This window comes from Chrysemys picta, chromosome 2, assembly GCF_011386835.1.
Source record: "Chrysemys picta bellii isolate R12L10 chromosome 2, ASM1138683v2, whole genome shotgun sequence".
Classification (NCBI taxonomy): Eukaryota; Metazoa; Chordata; order Testudines; family Emydidae; genus Chrysemys; species Chrysemys picta.
In genome coordinates this window covers 237,340,295-237,359,972 of record NC_088792.1, presented here as the reverse complement: position 1 = coordinate 237,359,972, position 19,678 = coordinate 237,340,295, and positions in this window count along the sequence as shown.

The following is a 19,678-nucleotide window of genomic DNA, read 5'->3' as shown; positions in this document are numbered from 1 at the left end:
CAGGAAAGAATTCTCTGAGTAACTCAGATCCCACACTATCTAGTGTCCCATCACAGGCCATTGGGCATATTTACCGCTAATAGTCAAAGATCAATTAATTGACAAAATTAGGCTATCCCATCATACCATCCCTTCCGTAAATTTATCAAGCTTAGTCTTCAAGCCAGATATGTCTTTTGCCTCCATTGCTCCCCTTGGAAGGATATTCCAGAACTTCACTCCTCTGATGGTTAGAAATCTTCATCTAATTTCAAGTCTAAACTTCCTGATGGCCAGTTTATATCCATTTGTTCTTGTGTCCACATTGGTACTGAGCTTAAATAATTCCTTTCCCTCCCTGGTATTTATCCCTCTGATATATTTATAGAGAGCAATCATATCTCCCCTCGGCCTTCTTTTGGTTAGGCTAAACAAGTCACGCTCTTTGAGTTTCCTTTCATAAGACAGGTTTTCCATTCCTCGGATCATCGTACTAGCCCTTCTCTGTACCTGTTCCAGTTTGAATTCATCCTTCTTGAACATGGGAGACCAGCACTGCACAATATTCCAGATGAGGTCTCACCAGTGCCTTGTATAACAGTACTAACACCTCCTTAGCTCTACTGGAAATACCTCACCTGATGCATCCCAAGACCGCTTTAGCTTTTTTCACAGCCATATCACATTGGCGACTCATAGTCATCCTGTGATCAACCAATACGCCAAGGTCCTTCTCCTCCTCTGTTACTTCCAAGTGATGCATCCCCAGTTTATAACAAAAATTCTTGGTATTAATCCCTAAATGCATGACCTTGCACATTTCACTATAAATTTCATCCTATTACTATTACTCCAGTTTACAAGGTTATCCAGACCTTTCTGTAGGATATCCCGGTCCCTCTCTGTATTGGCAATACCTCCCAGCTTCGTGTCATCCGCAAACTTTATTAGCAGATTCCCAAGTTGTGCCAAGTTCAGTAGTAAAAAGATTAAATAAGATTGGTCCCAAAACCGATCCGTGAGGAACTCCACTAGTAACCTGCTTCTAGCCTGACAATTCACCTTTCAGTATGACCTGTTGTATATATTGTGACAAAGTTCCTCCTCTATCTTGGTGGGTCCTGCGCTTATTGGCGGATTTTCTTGCCTCAGAGATTCACCATGTGGGTTGGGGAACAGCCCAGAGACCATCCCCTCTGGAAGAACCCACAGTTCAGGTCAATTGGGAGGTTTGGGGGGAACCCGGGCTCGCCCTCTACTCCGGGTTCCAGCCCAGGGCCCTGTGGACTGCAGCTGTCTATGGTGCCTCCTGTAACAGCTGCATGACAGCTACAACTCCCTGGGCTACTTCCCCATGGCCTCCTCCAAACACCTTCCTTACTCTCACCACAGGACCTTCCTCCTGGTGTCTGATAACGCTTGTGCTCCTCAGTCCTCCAGCAGCACACCCTCTCACTCTCAGTTTCTTGGGCCTCTTGCTCCCAGCTCCTCACACTCACATCACAAACTGAAGTGAGCTCCTTTTAAAACCCAGATGCCCTGATTAGCCTGCCTTAATTGATTCTAGCAGCTTCTTCTTAATTGGCTCCAGGTGTCCTAATTAGCCTGCCTGCCTTAACTGGTTCTAGCCGGTTCCTGATTACTCTAGTGCATCCTCTGCTCTGGTCACTGAGGGAACAGAAAACTACTCATCCAGTGACCAGTATATTTGCCCTCTACCACACTCCTGTACCCCACTGGTCTGGGTCTGTCACAATATACACAGAGCACAATGAAACTGCAGCAAACTCAGGGGTGGAGACATTAGTGCAAACCCATCAACTTCTATAAAAGTTATTTTTATGCTTGAGGTGGGGTGAAATTACATTGAAACTGTGGGCAATAGATGCCATTCATTCAGGATTAATGTAAGAAGCCATGAATATTTTATGTAATAGGATAACTGAAAGATTTTATGAAATAGGGGGCACCACCCAAAACGCAGGCCATACGTCAGTCAGGAATCTCCTAGACATTAAGGCCAGAAGGGACCAGCATGATAATCCTGCACCTTGCAGGCCATAGAACCTCACCGACCCACTCTTGTAATAGACACTTAACCTCTGGCTGAGTTACTGAAGTCCTCAAATCATGATTTAAAGACTTCAAGTTACAGAGAATCCACCATTTACATGAGTTTAAACCTGCAAGTGACCTGTGCCCCATAATGCAGAGGATGGCAAAAAAAATCCAGGATCCCTGCCAATATTACCTGGGGGGAAATTTCTTACCAATCCCAAATATGGCAGTCAGTTGGTCCCCAAGCATTTTAGCAAGACCCACCAGCCAGACACCTGGAAAAGAATTCACTGTAATGACTCAGAGCCTTCCGCATCTAGTGTCCCATCAGCAGCTGTCAAGGCTGTATCCCCACTTTGAACTTTAGGGTACAATGTGGGGGCCTGCATGAAGACTTCTAAGCTTAACTACCAGCTTAGCTCTGGTCCGCTGCCACCATCTCAAAGCTAATTCCCTTCCCTGGGAAGCCTTGAGAGACCTTCACCAATTCCCTGGTGAATACAGATCCAAACCCCTTGGATCTTAAAACAAGGAGAAATTAACCATCCCCCCTTCTTTCTCCCACCAACTCCTGGTGAATACAGATCCAACCCCCTTGGATCTAAAACAAGGAGAAATCAATCAGGTTCTTAAAAAGAAGGCTTTTAATTAAAGAAAAGGGTAAAAATCATCTCTGTAAAATCAGTATGGAAAATAACTTTACAGGGTAATCAAACTTAAAGAGCTCAGAGGACTCCCCTCTAGTCTTAGGTTCAAAGTACAGCAAACAAAGATAAACACTCTAGTAAAAGGTACATTTACAAGTTGAGAAAAGAAAGTAAAACTAAGACGCCTTGCCTGGCTATTTACTTACAAGTTTGAAATAGGAGAGACTTGTTTAGAAAGATGTGGAGAACCTGGATTGATGTCTGGTCCCTCTCAGTCCCAAGAGCGAATGAACTCCCAAACAAAGAGCACAAACAAAAGCCTTCCCCCCCCCCCCCCCCCCCAAGATTTGAAAGTATCTTGTCCCCTTATTGGTCCTTTGGGTCAGATGCCAGCCAGGTTACCTGAGCTTCTTAACCCTTTACAGGGAAAAGGATTTTGGAGTCTCTGACCAGGAGGGATTTTATAGTACTGTACACAGGACAGCTGTTACCCTTCCCTTTATAGTTATGACACGCCCCCCAAATCACAGATAGTGTTGGACATCTGGTTCCACACAGGCTGTGATTTCTTCCTGGAGTTCTAGGAGAAAACAGAGTTAATAAGACACATGTACCTTTAGACATACTACTGATTATATAAAAACTAACAATGTGTTTCATTCCAAGAACAATTGTTAACCAGTTAACTTTGGGAAACTTTCCCGGGAGAGTGCATCAGCCACTTTGTTAGAAGCTCCCGAAATGTGTTGTATTTCAAAATCAAAATCTTGGAGAGCTAGACTCCACTGAAGAAGTTTTTTGTTATTTCCCTTGGCGGTATGAAGCCACTGTAGCGCAGCATGGTCTGTTTGTAGTTGGAAACGCCATCCCCAAACATATGGGCGTAGCTTTTTCAGCGCGTACACAATGGCGTAGCATTCCTTTTCGCTGATTGACAAGTGGCTTTCCCTCTCAGACAGTTTCTTGCTGAGAAACACGACAGGATGGAATTCTTGATCTGGTCCTTCCTGCATTAAAACTGCTCCCACGCCTCGCTCGGACGCATCTGTGGTTACTAGGAACGGTTTGTCAAAGTCTGGGGCCCTTAGCACAGGGTCAGACATGAGTGTTGCCTTAAGCTGGTTAAAGGCCTTTTGACACTCATCAGTCCACTGAACTGCATTTGGCTGTTTCTTTCTGGTTAGGTCTGTCAGTGGGGCGGCGATTTGGCTGTAGTGTGGTACAAATCGCCTATAATATCCAGCCAAGCCTAAGAAGGATTGGACCTGTTTCTTAGACTTTGGAACCGGCCACTTTTGGATAGCATCCACTTTGGCCTGTAGGGGATTTATAGTTCCTCGACCCACTTGGTGCCCCAGGTAAGTCACTCTGTTTTGGCCTATTTGACACTTTTTAGCCTTAACAGTTAGTCCTGCCTGCTGGATGCGCTCGAAGACTTTTTCCAGGTGCTCCAGGTGTTCTGTCCATGAATCAGAAAAAATGGCCACATCATTGAGGTAGGCAACTGCAGATTCTCCCAATCACGCTAGGAGACCATCTACAAGTCTTTGGAAGGTGGCAGGTGCATTTCGCAACCCAAAAGGGAGTACATTGAATTCATACACCCCTGCCTGGGTGACTAAGGCTGACCTTTCCTTAGCAGGTTCATCTAGTGGTACTTGCCAGTACCCCTTGGTTAAGTCTAAAGTAGAGATGAATTGGGCATGTCCCAATTTCTCCAATAGCTCATCTGTGCGTGGCATTGGATAGTTGTCAGGACGAGTTACAGCATTTAGCTTATGGTAGTCCACGCAAAAGCGTATTTCCCCATCTGGTTTGGGAACTAGAACCACTGGAGATGCCCATGCACTATTAGAGGGGCGGATTATACCCATCTGTAGCATGTCCTGGATCTCCCTTTGTATAGCAGTTTGGGCATGAGGTGATTCCCAGTAGGGTGGGGTTCTAATTGGGTGAGCATTACCTGTGTCAATGGAGTGGTATGCCCGTTCGGTCCGTCCTGGAGTGGCTGAGAAAATTGGTGCAAAGCTTGTGCACAGCTCCTTGATCTGCTGTGGCTGCAGACGTCCAAGGGTCGTGGAGAGGTTCACCTCTTCCACGCCACCATCCCTCTTTCCTTCGTAGTAGACACCTTCAGGCCACTCCACGTCATCTGTTTCCTGGACTGTAAACTGGCAAACGTTTAATTCTCTGGAATAAAAGGGCTTAAGAGAATTAACATGGTATACCTTAGGCTTTATGTTGGAGGTGGGGGCGGCTATGAGATAGTTAACAGCTCCTAGGCGCTCCTGGACCGTGAATGGTCCTTCCCACGACGCTTCCATTTTATGGGCCTGGAGTGCCTTTAAGACCATGACTTGGTCTCCTACTTTGAAGGACCGTTCTCTGGAATGTTTATCATACCAGGCCTTTTGCTCTTCCTGAGCATCCATTAGGTTTGCTTTAGCAAGGGCTAAAGAGTGTTGGAGGGTGCTTTGTAGGTTGCTTACAAAGTCTAGAATGTTAGTTCCTGGAGAAGGCGTAAACCCCTCCCATTGCTGCTTCACCAACTGTAATGGCCCCTTAACTTCGCAGCCATACACAAGTTCAAATGGTGAAAACCCTAAACTGGGATATGGTACAGCCCTGTAGGCGAAAAGCAACTGCTGCAACACTAGGTCCCAATCATTGGAGTGTTCATTTACAAATTTACGTATCATGGCCCCCAAAGTTCCATTAAACCTCTCCACCAGGCCATTGGTTTCATGGTGGTAAGGGGTGGCAACCAAGTGGTTCACCCCATGAGCTTCCCACAGGTTTTCCATGGTCCCTGCCAGGAAATTAGTTCCCGAATCTGTAAGGATGTCGGAGGGCCAACCTACCCTGGCAAAAATGTCTGTTAATGCCTGGCACACACTTTTAGCCCTGGTGTTGCTTAAGGGTACTGCTTCCGGCCATCGGGTAGCAAAATCCATGAAAGTCAGTACGTACTGCTTTCCTCTGGATGTCTTCTTTGGGAAAGGACCCAGAATATCCACAGCTACTCGCTGAAATGGGACCTCAGTTATGGGTAGTGGCTGGAGATGGGCTTTAACCTGGTCTTGGGGCTTTCCCACTCGTTGGCACACCTCACAAGACCGGACATAATTAGCAACGTCCTTGCCCATTCCCTCCCAGTGGAAGGACTTCCCCAACCGGTCCTTGGTTCTGTTCACCCCAGAATGGCCACTCGGATGATCATGGGCTAAGCTCAAGAGCTTTACCCGGTACTTAGTGGGAACTACCAACCGTCTTTGAGGATGCCAGTCTTCCTGGTGCCCACCAGAAAGAGTCTCCTTGTATAAAAGTCCTTGTTCTACAACAAACCGGGATCGGTTAGAAGAGCTGAGAGGCGGGGGGGGGTGCTCCGCTCCACCGCCCAAGCGTTCTGAAGGCTGTCATCTGCTTCCTGCTCGGCCTGGAACTGTTCCCTTGATGCTGGAGACATCAGTTACTCCTTGGACTGTGGACTGGGGCTTGGTCCCTCTGGAAGCGATGCAGGTGCTGGGGCTGTTTCCATTGACTGTGAACCGCTGTCCGCTGGTGCACTATGTGGTATCTCAGGCTCTGGCTGAGCCTCTTCGGTAGGGTTATCTGCTGCTTCCGCCAGGTCAGGCTCGCTGGTGCCCTCTGGCGTTGAAGTTGTAGATGGGTTTGCAAGCGCTGGACTCAGTGCTGGCAATGGTTCTGGTGCTGGTTGAATTGCCAGTTCCGGTTCTGGGACTGGCTTTGGCTGGGTCTCTGGGATTGGATCCACTATGGCTGTTGCAGTCGTTGGAAGGGGATCGGGTTCCACCACCTTTCTTTGGGTCTCTGGTAACACAGACGGGGCCCTGGTGGACGGCTCAGGAACACGGATGGGGGTGAAAGCTTGCTTAGCCTGGCTGCGTGTGACTATTCCCACCCTCTTGGCTAGCTTCACATGCTTGGCCAAGTCTTCCCCCAGCAGCATGGGGATGGGATAATTGTCATAGACTGCAAAAGTCCACATTCCTGACCAGCCTTTGTACTGGACATGCAACTTGGCTGTAGGCAAGGTTACAGACTGTGACACGAAGGGTTGAATTGTCACTGGAGCCTCCGGGTTGATGAGTTTGGGGTCCACTAGGGATTGGTGGATAGTTGACACTTGTGCCCCAGTGTCCCTCCAAGCGATAACCTTCTTTCCGCCCACTCTCAAGGTTTCCCTTCGCTCCGAGGGTATGAGAGAGGCATCTGGGTCTGGGGATCTTTGGTGTGATTGTGGTGTAATGAACTGTAATCGGTTGGGGTTCTTGGGGCAGTGAGCCTTTATATGTCCCAGTTCATTACATTTAAAACATCACCCTGCTAAGGTATCACCGGGGCAATGTTGGTTGGTGGAGACTGGTGTGGTGGGGTGAGAAGGCGCCTGGGGTTTCCCTTGGGATGTGGGTGGGGCCTTGGGTTGTCCCCGGTGGTAAGGTTTTGTTTCGGCTTGCCCCTTCTGATATTCGCTCCAACTGCTACTAGCTTTTTTCTTTTCTGTCACCTCCACCCATTTGGCTCCAATCTCCCCCGCCTCGGTTACAGTTTTGGGCTTCCCATCTAGGATGTACCTTTCTATTTCCTCAGGAACACCCTCTAAAAACTGCTCCATTTGCATTAGGAAGGGCAACTCTTCCGTAGATTTAACATTTGCTCCTGATATCCAGGCATCCCAATTTTTCCAATGTGGTAGGCATGTCGGGTAAATGACACATCGGGTTTCCACCTTAGGGCTCTGAACCGTCGACGGGCATGCTCGGGTGTTAGCCCCATTCTGAGTCTGGCCTTGTTTTTAAAAAGTTCATAACTGTTCATGTGTTCCTTAGGCATTTCAGCCGCCACCTCTGCTAAGGGTCCACTGAGCTGCGGCCTCAGCTCTACCACGTACTGGTCTGGAGTGATGCTGTATCCAAGGCAGGCCCTTTCAAAATCTTCTAAGAAGGCCTCAATATCATCTCCTGCCTTGTAGGTGGGGAATTTTCTGGGATGGGAAGTGGTACCTGGAGAGGAGTTGCTAGGATGGGCTGGTGCATCCTGCCTAGCCCTTGCTACTTCCAGTTCATGCTTCCTCTCTTTTTCTCTCACCTCCTCTGTGGCTTTTTCCAGCTCCATAGTTCTCTTGTGGGCCTCCTCTTTGGCTTTTTCCAGCTCCATCTCTCTCTTGTGGGCCTCCTCTGTGGCTTTCTCTTCTCTTTCATGGGCCTCCTCTTTGGCTTTCTCTTCTCTTTCATGGGCCTCCTCTTTGGCTTTTTCTTCTCTTGCTCTCTTCTCTGTCTCGAGTTTTTTTAATTGAAGCAGTCTCTGATGTTTTCTTTCATTTTCTTCTGCTTCTAGTTTGGCCAGTTCTATTTTGTTAGCTACTTCTTTGGTAGTCATTTTCCTGTTTTCTTGTGCTGGGTCACACCCCTCTAAAGTTGACTGAAACTGGGATGCACTTAGCTCAGGCTGCTGCTGAGTTAACAGAGACTTTCTAACTAGCTACTCCCGAGGATGTAAAAAGAAAAAAAAACAATTCAGCTTGTAAATTCCTTTTACCAGTCGTTTGCTCATTAATTGAACCCTTCTCTTAACAAAGGCTCTAGTTAAAGAAAACTTAACACCTCTGCCTTCAGGCAAGGAGAGATAAGATATGCATCTACCTTCAGCTCTGCTTTCCAAGCAGCTAGAAGGAAAAAAAAATCTTACTGGCTTTTGGGTTTAAAATGAATCCCACCGCTATGCCACCATGTCAAGGCTGTATCCCCACTTTGAACTTTAGGGTACAATGTGGGGGCCTGCATGAAGACTTCTAAGCTTAACTACCAGCTTAGCTCTGGTCCGCTGCCACCATCTCAAAGCTAATTCCTTTCCCTGGGAAGCCTTGAGAGACCTTCACCAATTCCCTGGTGAATACAGATCCAAACCCCTTGGATCTTAAAACAAGGAGAAATTAACCATCCCCCCTTCTTTCTCCCACCAACTCCTGGTGAATACAGATCCAACCCCCTTGGACCTAAAACAAGGAGAAATCAATCAGGTTCTTAAAAAGAAGGCTTTTAATTAAAGAAAAAGGTAAAAATCATCTCTGTAAAATCAGTATGGAAAATAACTTTACAGGGTAATCAAACTTAAAGAGCTCAGAGGATTCCCCTCTAGTCTTAGGTTCAAAGAACAGCAAACAAAGATAAACACTCTAATAAAAAGTACATTTACAAGTTGAGAAAACAAAGTAAAACTAAGACACCTTGCCTGGCTATTTACTTACAAGTTTGAAATAGGAGAGACTTGTTTAGAAAGATGTGGAGAACCTGGATTGATGTCTGGTCCCTCTCAGTCCCAAGAGCGAACGAACTCCCAAACAAAGAGCACAAACAAAAGCCTCCCCCCTCCCCCAAGATTTGAAAGTATCTTGTCCCCTTATTGGTCCTTTGGGTCAGATGCCAGCCAGGTTACCTGAGCTTCTTAACCCTTTACAGGGAAAAGGATTTTGGAGTCTCTGGCCAGGCGGGATTTTATAGTACTGTACACAGGACAGCTGTTACACCCTTCCCTTTATAGTTATGACAGCAGCCATGGGAGATATTTGCAACTAGCAGTCACAGATCGGCTATGTGCCATCATAGGCAGTTTCATTATACCATCTCCTCCACAAACTCATCAAACTCAGTCTTGAAGCCAGTTAGGCTTTTTGCTCCCACTGCTTCCCTTCAAAGACTGTTCCAGAACTTCGCTCCTCTGATGGTTAGGAACCTTCATCTATGTTGGCAGAAGGGTCTCCTTGGGGGCTGAATATTGTTTGATGGAACTGCATGTGAGAGAGAGAAGCAGCAGAAACACCACATAAGCAGACAGAGAAGGCAGCAAGGAAATACCAGAGACAGACAGGGAAGCACTTGTAGCATGATCCTGAGAAAAAAATTAAGAGTGCGTGCTTTTGGGTAGAGTGCTGTCTGGAAAGAGGCTTGGATCTATGAGAAAATAAACTGTCTCCTGTTGTTTGATTGCTACCGTGTTCAGAGAAACAGGACTTTAGGTACATTCTTTGTAAATATACAGGATAGCATAAAAGAATAGCATCAAAGAAATACCTGACTCACTCATCAATTTCTCCTTCTAAAAGAAACAACCTGCAAGAACCTGAATATTGGCTAACAACTCCGGTTAAAAGGGGTAACATTCAACAGCCATACAGAGTCAAAAAAGCTTCAGTTTTCAAGGCCTGGTCTGAAAAATCCTCACAGTAAACTACATGGAACTCAGTGTCCTTGCCATAAAGATGAAGATGAGACTCAATCTGGCATAGATTTCAAACACTGGCTCCAGAAAAAGAGAGTGCATGAAAATATTTCAGATATTATATACAGACCACTAAACCAACCTATACAGTGAAGCTTGTAATTTCTATTGCCACTATAATACCTCTGCTCTTATTTCTTTTGAATCATCTTTTCTTTCTGAAGAAAACATCTTTAGAAAAACATTTCCCCAGACCAATTTCTTCTCTTCTTATATATAATAAAACTCTCCTACTCCCTCTACACTATTTGGTAGGTAGCAGACCTAGCACAAAAGGAAGAATTTTTGTTCTTTCTCTCTGCAGTGCTCTTTTCTCCTTCATGCTTCCTTGGCAAACAATTACTTATACAAAAGTTGCATGTTTTAAAAAAGCTATACAAACATTTACAATTAATCCTCAAAGTACTGTGATGAGGTAGATAAGTATTAATATTCCTGTCACCAGATAAAAGGAAAAGGGTAAGAAACCAAGTCAAGAACCAAAGTAACTTGGTTTAGAGTTCAAGGCCTAGCCCAAGCAAGGTATTCAGGATTTTTTTGTGTCAATGTTTCCATCTGTAAAAGAGTCTGAATACTACTGTTTTGCACTTAAGTAGTGCTTTTTTACCTGTAGGTATAAAAATATGTGATAAAGTTGGATAACCATGAGTAGATCCATTTTACAAGCAGTAAAGCTGGCTATACAGATTTGAAGCATTTTTTTCTGAGGACAACTTCTGGTTTATACCTACTATTGTAACACCTAAGATTACAATAATTTAAAGAAGTGAATGGAAAACATACTTTTTTTCTTTTTCATATTTTATTCACTTTGTGCATTTCACATTTCCTTTACAGTAAGTGGCAATGTTTTGTTGATGGTCATTTACACTTCCTATTTCATGAAGCCAGTCCATACCACCACCCAGGTAGATACACCCTGGGTTCTTGAACAGTTAGACACCTGCAATGTCGAGATCACAGCCTATTTACTGGCCATGATCACCACATTGTTTCCTTTTGGTCCTCTCTCTATCTGTTTGCCTCCATCTTTTGTCTCTTGACTTATACCTACATTGTAAGATCTTTGGCTCAGGGACTGTCTTTTTGTAATATGTTTATACAGTGCCTAGTGCAGTAGGGCCCTAATCTATGAATAAGGTGCCTAAGGCTGCTGTAATTTAAATAATAAATAAAACTTACTGGATTTTGCCCTTCTGTTCCTGAAGGAAGAGGGGTCCCCAGCTGCCACTCATGAGAAATCCTGCATCTTGGCAGGGGGTTAGACTAGATGACCCTTACAGTCCCTTCTAATCCTATGATTTTATGATTCTATGATGCTATGAAAAGAGATGGGGTCCACTGCCTCTGCCCCCCTCTCTCTGGGAGGGAAGCCCCTTGATGCTGCCCCATCTCTCTAGGGACAAAGGAAACCCCGACCTGCACAAGCAGGAGCAATGATAAGCTCACCACAGCTCCAGCAGCAGCTCCTGTGTGGGCGGCACCTGACAGTCTGTACGGGAGAAAGGGCAGGGGCCCCAGGATATGGTGTGCCTCAGGGTATGTCTACACTACGGGATTAATCCGAATTTATATAATTCGAATTTGAAAAACAGGTTGTATAAAGTCGAAATGTATGCGGCCACACTAAGCACATTAATTCGGTGGTGTGCGTCCAAGAACCGGGGCTAGCGTCGATTTCTGCAGCGTTGCACTGTGGGTAGCTATCCCATAGCTATCCCATAGTTCCCGCAGTCTCCCGCGCCCATTGGAATTCTGGGTTAAGATCCCAGTGCCTGATGGGACAAAAAACATCGTCGCAGGTGGTTCTGGGTACAGCCTCACCTCCTCCCTCCCTCCTCCCTGCATGAAAGCAACGGACGGCAGACAACCATTTCGCGCCTTTTTTCCTGGGTGAACACTGCAGACTCCATACCACGGCAAGCATGGAGCCCGCTCCGCTCAAGACAGCAGTCATGAACATTGTAAACACCTCGCGCGTTCTCGTGGAGTTTATGCTGAGCCAGGACCAGAAAAACGAGGCGAGGAGGCAGCGGCGGCGGCAGCACAGCGACAAGCGTGATGAGGACATTGACATGGACATGGACACGGACACGGATACAGAATTCTGTGAAACCACGGGCCCCGGTGCTTTGGAGATCATGTTGTTAATGGAGCAGATTCTATCCATGGAACGCCGATTCTGGGCAAGGGAAACAAGCACAGACTGGTGGGACCGCATAGTGTTGCAGGTGTGGGATGATTCCCAGTGGCTGTGGAACTTTCGCATGCGTAAGGGCACTTTCATGGAACTTTGTGACTTGCTGTCCCCTGCCCTGAAACGCCAGAATACCAAGATGAGAGCAGCCCTCACAGTTGAGAAGCGCCTGGCGATAGCCCTGTGGAAGCTTGCAACGCCAGACAGCTACCGGTCAGTCGGGAATCAATTTGGAGTGGGCAAATCTACTGTGGGGGCTGCTGTGATGCAAGTAGCCAAAGCAATCACTCAGGTGCTGCTACGAAAGTTAGTGACTCTGGGAAATGTGCAGGCCATAGTGGATGGTTTTGCTGCAATGGGATTCCCTAACTGTGGTGGGGCGATAGACGGAACCCATATCCCTATCTTGGCACCGGAGCACCAAGCCACTGAGTACATAAACCGCAAGGGGTACTTTTCAATGGTGCTGCAAGCACTTTGGATCACAAGGGATGTTTCACCAACATCAACGCGGGCTGGGCGGGAAGGGTTCATGACGCTCGCGTCTTCAGGAACACTACTCTGTTTAAAGGGCTGCAGCAAGGGACTTACTTTCCGGACCAGAAAATAACCGTTGGGGATGTTGAAATGCCAATAGTTATTCTTGGGGACCCAGCCTACCCCTTAATGCCATGGCTCATGAAGCCATACACAGGCAGCCTGGACAGGAGTCAGGAGCTGTTTAACTACAGGCTAAGCAAGTGCAGAATGGTGGTAGAATGTGCATTTGGCCGTTTAAAAGGTCGCTGGCGATCATTATTGACTCGCTCTGACCTCAGCCAAAGAAATCTCCCCATTGTTATTTCTGCTTGCTGCGTGCTCCACAATCTCTGTGAAAGTAAGGGGGAGACCTTTATGGCGGGGTGGGAGGCTGAGGCAAATCGCCTGGCTGCTGATTACGCGCAGCCAGACACCAGGGCGATTAGAAGAGCACACCAGGAAGCGCTGTGCATCAGAGAAGCTTTAAAAACCAGTTTCATGACTGGCCAGGCGACAGTGTGAAATATCTGTTTGTTTCTCCTTCATGAAAACCCGCCCCCTTTATTGACTGATTTTCTGTAAGGAACCTACCCTCCCCCTTCCCCCAGCTTTCTTTCAAACCAAATAAAGTCACTATCATTTAAAAATCATTTATTCTTTATTAATAGATTAGAAAAAGAGGGAGGGAACCCGGGTGGGGTTTGGGAGAAGGATCGGCGGGAAGGAAAAAGCCACTAAGAAAAGGTTAAAAAAATGACAGCCTTTTGCTTGGGCTGTCTACTGGGGTGGAATGGGAAGGTGTACGGAGCCTCCCCCCCCCGTGTTCTTACACGTCTGGGTGAGGAGGATACGGAACATGGGGAGGGGGGAGGGTGGAACAGGGGCTGAAGCGGCAGTCTGTTTTCCTGCAGCCGTTCCTGAAGCTCCACCAGACGCCGGAGCATGTCTGTTTGCTCACACAGCAGCCCCAGCGTTGCATCCTGCCTCCTCTGATCTTCCTGCCACCACCTCTCATCTCGAGCGTCTCTCCTCTCCTCACGTTGGTCCGTCCTGTCCTCACGTTGGTCCCTCATGTCCTCACGTTGGTCCCTCCTGTCCTCACGTTCACTGGCTTCTTTCCTATACTTTGAAACTGTTTCCTTCCACTCATTCAGATGAGCTCTGTCACTGCGGATGGATTCCATAATTTCAGAAAACATCTCGTCTCGCGTTCTCTTCTTACGACGCCTTATCTGTGATAACCTTCGGGATGGAGGAGGGAGGCTTGAGGAATTTGCAGCTGCTGTAGGGAGGGGAAAAGAAGAGAGAATTGTTTAAAAAGATACATTTTGCAGAACAATGCTTATATTCTTTCACGGTGACCAACACTATTCACATTACATAGCACATGTGATTTCTGTGCAAGGTCGCATTTTGCCTCTTAATGCTGAGTGCCTGTGGCTTTGCTGCTAGAGATCACAGGTCTGGGCAACGGAATTCGGCTTGCATGCGGCAATGGTAAGCCATTGTCTTACAGCTTCTGCGCCCTCCTTTCCCACATACCAAGCATAGCCTGTAGAGTGCTGCGGTTTTTCTGTTAACATTCAGCAGCAGCAGAAAACAAACTAACCACCCCCCCCTCTCGCCATGAATTCTCTGGGATGATCGCTGTACCCCTCCCCCCCACCGCGTGGCTGGTATCAGGGAAGATCCCTGCAGGAACCAAACTAACCACCACCCCCCTCCCGCCATGAATTCTCTGGGATGATCGCTGTACCCCTCCCCCCACCGCGTGGCTGGTAACAGGGAAGATCCCTGCTAGCCAAACGCAAAAAGCTCAGGGCCAATTTCCCATCTGCGCTTGGCTAACTGCAGGGAAGGATTTATTTTCCGCCACAGGCAAACAGCCCAGTAGGAACGGCCACCTCTGTCCCCTTAATTAAGTTCCCGTATTTCAACCAGGTTACCAGGAGTGATATCACTCTCCTGAGGATTACACAACAAGATAAAGAACGATGTTGCTTGAATGCCAACAAACACCGGGACCATACGCTGCCAGGCTTTGTCAGGCAATGATACCAGATTACTTGCTGCAAGCATGGCGTGGTCAAGTGTCCTACCATGGAGGACGGAATAAGGATGCACTGCCCAGAAACCTTGTGGCAAGGCTTTTGGAGTACCTCCAGGAGAGCTTCATGGAGGTGTCCCTGGAGGATTTCCGCTCCATTCCCAGACACGTTAACAGACTTTTCCAGTAGCTGAACTGACCGCGAATGCATCCCAAGTCCTCAGTAATCATTAAAAACCGTTTGCTTTTAAAACAAGTTTTATATTTTAAAAGGTAAACTCACCTGAGGTCCCTTCCATGGGGTCAGAGTCTTGGGTACTGGCTTGGGAGGGTTGGGAGGGTTGGGAGGGTACTTCAGTCAGGGTGAGAAAAAGATCCTGGCTGTTGGGGAGAACGGAGTGCTGTGTGCTCTCTGCAAGCTCATCCTCCTCCTCCTCCTCTCCCCCATCGGCAGAATCCTCAGGTGTCGCTGATGAGACTATCCCCGACCCGGAATCCACGATCACAGGTGGGGTAGTGGTGGCAGCCCCCCCTAGAATTGCATGCAGCTCGGCGTAGAAGCGGCATGTCCGCTGCTCTGACCCGGAGCGACCGTTTGCCTCCTTTGTTTTTTGATAGGCTTGTCTGAGCACCTTGACTTTCACGCGGCACTGATCTGAGTCCCTATTGTGGCCTCTCTCCATCATGTCCTTGGAGATTTTTTCAAAAGTTTTGGCATTTCGTCTTTTAGAACGAAGTTCTGCAAGCACTGAATCCTCTCCCCATACAGCGATCAGATCCAGTACCTCCCTCACGGTCCATGCTGGTGCTCTTTTTCGATTATCAGCCTGCATGGTTACCTGTGCTGATGAGCTATCTGTGGTCACCTGTGCTCTCCACGCTGGGCAAACAGGAAATGAAATTCAAATGTTCGCGGGGCTTTTCCTGTCTACCTGGCCAGTGCATCCGAGTTTAGATTGCTGTCCAGAGCGGTCACAATGATGCACTGTGGGATAGCTCCCGGAGGCCAATACCATCGAATTGCGGCCACACTATCCCTAATTCGAAATGTTAAAATCGATTTTGGCGCTACTCCGCTCGTCGGGGTGGAGTACAGAAATCGATTTAAAGGGCCCTTTACATCGAAATAAATAGCGTCGTTGTGTGGACGGTTGCAGGGTAAATTCGAATTAAAGCTGATAAATCCGAATTAAAGTCGTAGTGTAGACCAGGCCTAAGGCTCCAGATTGCCTTAATCCTGCTCTGTTTCCGAGTGTTCCTCCAAGAAAGTAAATTTGTGGAGGAGTTTTAACCAAGAGAGAACAATTGCATTTCAACACTGAGTAAAAAAAAAAAAAAAAAAGTGCTATTAATATTCAAAGTAACTACTCAGTCAGTCCTTTTCAAATTCAGTTAATATCATTTGAAAAGATTATAAAAGATTATAAAATTTATCATTTCAATAGTGAGAGGGTAAACTATTATTTTTGCTTTTCACCTTTAATATTAAGCACATTTTTTAAATGGTTCTTTATAATAACCTTTATTGTAGGAACTGAAACTTGTATAGCTTTACTATTTATAGACTACTAAACCAGACAATATTAAAATAGCTATTTTTTAACCTTTTCGGCAGCTACATTCCATTAACCGCTCAGTAATAGTTAAGAAAAAAAAAAAAACTAGTGAAAACATTGCATATTTTTTATAAAAGACATATAACTACATAAGCCATTCCAACGGTGAAATATCAGTGGATTCTGTAGCCAAGAAAGGATTCTCACTTCCTCACTCACTGGAAGCCAGGCCTACCACACTTAATCTACAAAAAAGGTACCAGCTGAACAGTTTAGTGCTGTTAAAGGAGTCATCCATGAATCATCTGATAAACTACAGGTATGAGCTTGCCTTGAGGAAAGGTCTCCCAGATGGAATGAATGGAAACAAAGATACCAATAGCAAAGAGACGCATTAACTAGGAAAAATATTTTTTAAAAAGCATGCAACAAATTTTCAGTTTATATTCTGTGTTTAGAAACAAAGCTTTTGAAAGATATTTTAATGCAAACCAACAATAAACTATGTAAATGAAAGAATTTCAAACAGACATCAGTGCCATGGTGTTCAAACAGCTCATCATATTGTTAATTTGGTACATCACTTGAGATTATCAGCATGTGTAGGTATTTGATTCTCAGCATACTAATAAACAAATCATGCGGCGTTTTGTGACAGGCTTCCATTCCCTATAAAAAAGATATGAAGGAAAAGGAGATTTGTCTTGGAATTCTTCACCGTATGACATTCAAATCTGACCAAGTGCAAACTGTAAACCATATCTTATGGAAAGGCTAAAATAGAACAACCATGAAGAAATATATGAGTCAAACATGCCAAGGGGCACAGAAAAGGCAGTGAAAGGGCTAATACTGGACATGCTCCATTTACAATATCAGTTCAAACATTCCAGTGAACAGAGTAACATGCAGCTCTGGAGAACAGAATCGCTACAAAACCCAAAAAGGCCAGAACCTGGTGGATAAGATGCTAGCCATTGAGATGTATTATTTTACAGAGGAAAAAGAGGGTTTTGTCTAACTTCTCAAGGATTTAGAACAGTGTTACTAAACCTTTTCCCACAAATCATTTGCCAAAACAACACTTTCTAATGATGTGACAAATTGTAATATCTATGCAGTTTGTAACATTATGGTATACTGCTCTCAACAGTTGTTGGAGAGCAGTATAGCAGTCATTCTGTGGTCTAACTCCTCACTGACTCAAACAATAAGTTAACTATCTGTGTCAACAGTCCCCATTGAGAAGGTTTCTGTGGTAAACATACTGTTCCAAAAACATGTGATGAACAGCAGATTGCCAGAGGTACTGTAACTACTATATTGTTTCCCAAAACATTGTTGCAAACATTTCAAAACATTTAATTAACTGTAGGGAATAGAGCTTCAGCTGTTTGCAGTCTCAAACCCAGGCCCAGATGGTTGCTACGTAGGAGCTGTACATATTAGGCCACCATGCTGCAAAACCATATGTGTAAACTGCAGCTGATACCCCACAAACAGAAGCTACACCTGTTGACTCACCAGTACCAGCTGACTAGCAGCCAATTGCTGATTGATCACCTCCTCACATAGGTGTCAACTCTGTGGGTGCTCTGGGGCTGGAGACCCACAGAAAAAAAAATAGTGGGTACTCAGCACCCACCAACCACCCGCCGATCAGCTGTTTGGTGGCGAGAGGGAGGCACTGGGAAGAGGGGGTGGAGCAGCGGCAGGAAGAGATGGAGTCACGGTGGGGCCTTGGGGGAAGGGGCAAGCAGTGGTGGGAAGAGGCGGAGAAAGGGTGGAGCCTTATGGGGAGGGGTGGAGTGGAGGTGGGCCTTGGGGCGGAGTGGGGGTGGAGCACGCACCCAAAAAAATGAAAGTCAGCACCTGTGCCTCCTCGCATAAAGCTTCTTGTTCTGACCACTCCCCTTGTCTGAGCAACTAGTCACTAGACCTGCTCCTGACCAGACCCCTAGGACCAAGTTCCTGCCTCCTGGCTGGTTCCCATTTCTTGTTCCTGTTACCTCTCCTTGTTTCTTGCTGCTTGTTCCTGTTCCCCTGTCCTAACCCCAGTTACTGACTTTTGCTTGACCCTTCTGCCTCTGCCTATGGATGTAACGTGTGATTCCTGACCATGACCTCAACTCTGCTCTGGGCTTTGACCATTATTAGTTCAGACTGCCCACGTACAAGGCATCATAATTTGCTCAGATCATTATGGGTCTCTTTTGGGGTTTGGTGCTGAACCCCTAAACTGAGTATGTACAATACTGGGCCAGCCTGCCTTTCTAATGCCCCAGGGGCCTGTGAGTCTACAGGAATAGATTGCTGTCCTCCAGACTGAGAACCAGGGATTGAGGGATCAAGTATGGCATCTGCAAACAGAAAATAGCTGCTTGCAAGAACAAGTTGCAGCTCTCAGAGCAGCGTGGGTATCTACCTGTCTCCCTTTATGACATCAGCTCAGCCCAGAGTTACATCACCAGAGAGATAAGATGACATTCACAGCAATTTTTGCAGATTTATTGCCCAATGCAGACTCCTGTTTATGCTCCAGCCCCAAGAATAAGCCACAGATAAGATCAAAGCGGGGCTGGTACTTAGTATGATTACCAGGAAGGCCATAGCCAGGGCCTCTTCCCTTCTAGAACAGGACACTGGGTGATGACCAGCTGGGATTCTTTCCTTCAAATGTTCACTACCTTTTTGACAACTCACATTAAGCTTGCACAGCAGAGACCACCTTATGTAAGCTTCAGCACACCCTGGGGTCAGCTCCTTCCTATGTTGCACAGTATAGATACCTGGCTGCAGACACCGCTTGGAATGATGTCACAGTCCATCAGTTTTGGCTCAGTTTCTGTGATGACTTAAAGGACAAGCTGGCATGGGTAGACCCTTCTGCCAGGTTGGAAGCTTTTATGGGCCTGTGTGTCAGGACAGACACCAGTCTTCATGAACGACATATGAAATGCAGGAAGACCCCATCTACAGTCCGCACTTTTCCAAGGTTCAGCCTTCAGACTTAAGGAAGCTTGGCCCTAGTTGAGCCCAGGAAAATAGATGTGCTGCAGCTCCACCTGTCTCCAGACAAGCGAGTGCACCGAAGCCAGGAAAACCTGTTTCTACTATGGGGAAGCAGGACATGTGGTATCCATGTGTCCTGCCAAAATCTCTGCTAGCCCAATAACAGGAAAAGATTAGAACCAAGTTCAGTTGGGGTCCTGAGCCTGGCACTCTTATCAACAGATGTCAACATTATGTTCAAATAGGAGGTCTTCATTCCTGCCCACTTCTACAATTCCACTTCAATTACAGATCCCAGAGGACAAGCATGCCTTTCCCATGTAATGGGCCTTAATTGACATGAGAGCAAAAGCTCCCAAAGGCT